Consider the following 1,328-nt stretch of genomic DNA (forward strand, 5'->3'; position numbering starts at 1 on the left):
CCCCCCATTTTGTGTGTGTTCAGTCTTTTTCTTGTAGAGGCCCTGAACTATTCTATAAACTTGTGTTACAGGACCCTTGTCTGCGATGTCATTGGCAAATGTTTTACCCCAGTATGTAGCTTTTCTTTTCACCCTATGGGAAAAAGTTTTTGATGTACACAGAGACTTAATCTTTAGAAGATCTCATTCGACAACGTGATTCTTTCCTAAATGTGCATTTAGAGCTGTATTTGCCATCCTATTTATACCACAGCCTAGGTCTTCTATGAAATCTATTCCTGGTACAGTTTTTTAAATCCAAGTGAGATATACTAAAGTTTATATTTTGGCTTTCATGAGTTTGTTTTCATTTTCTTCATCTTCAATTTGAACTTGCATATGAGCCACTGATGATCTTTTCCTCAATTTGACTCATGCCCTTGTTGCATCTGATAATAATGAGATCATGATGAACTAAAAGAGCTGGGCAGAGATGTAAAAGCTGCTTTGAGATAATAAATCTGAATATATGTATGCATATACTCTAAGGTATATATTAGATCCTTGCCACTTTCTTCAGAAAACAACAATTTCTTTATGCACTTATTTCTTAACAACTTATGTTGTTTTCAAGATCAAATAAATTAAGGCATATATATTTTTTGTTGCTATGGAGTTTTTCTTCTAATTTGACCTCTCTAGCTCTTATTTGATGTTGCTATGCAGATCAGAAGGACTATGTGAATGAGGTGTGTTTGTCTATTTACAAGGGGATCGGTTATCTACAATTCCACAAGGACATGTCCAGTTTCAACACTCTACAAGGGAATTGACTAGTCTCACCAATAAATTAAAGAGATCTATCTTCACAGATGGGGGGGGAAATCTTCCTCCAACAGAAGGAATTCTCCCCAACCCAGTGAAATGTAGGACATACTTCTGGAAGGCAGCACCAGCAGCAGCAGCAATGGCTGAACTGAGGAAATGATGTGAGATGGGATTTGGGGTGAATGAGGATGAGCCAATGTTGGCCGATTTGAGCTATGTTAGAGAACTGAAGGTGTAGCAAATATTGTTAGGACTAAGAACTAAGGGCACAAGGCTTGAGGCTGAGGTGCCTGTGTGCACATTTTTGGAGATGTCTTGACTACATTCTATTGTTAATCTGAATTAACTTTTCAGCTTACCCAATATGGGGTTTTTTTGGGGTTTTTTAAAAAAATTTTTTATTGGGAAAAACATATTGGGGGTACAAGGAGGTGAGCGTTGGGGGCAGAAGGGTGAGAATGGGCCAGGATGCAGTTGCAGAGCTGCACAGTTTGGTCAGTGGGGGGAGCAGGTGAAGGAAA

The 1,328-nt window shown here is 38.6% G+C and overlaps 1 protein-coding gene across 1 annotated transcript in view; it reads right to left on the reverse strand.

The window, feature by feature from the left end:
* Positions 1–1,328, reverse strand: part of LRRIQ1 (leucine-rich repeats and IQ motif containing 1) — a 267,992-nt gene that overhangs the window by 88,200 nt on the left and 178,464 nt on the right. The window lies entirely within an intron of this gene.

This window comes from Elephantulus edwardii, unplaced genomic scaffold, assembly GCF_000299155.1.
Source record: "Elephantulus edwardii isolate Elephantulus edwardi_28Jun2011 unplaced genomic scaffold, EleEdw1.0 scaffold00021, whole genome shotgun sequence".
Classification (NCBI taxonomy): domain Eukaryota; kingdom Metazoa; phylum Chordata; class Mammalia; order Macroscelidea; family Macroscelididae; genus Elephantulus; species Elephantulus edwardii.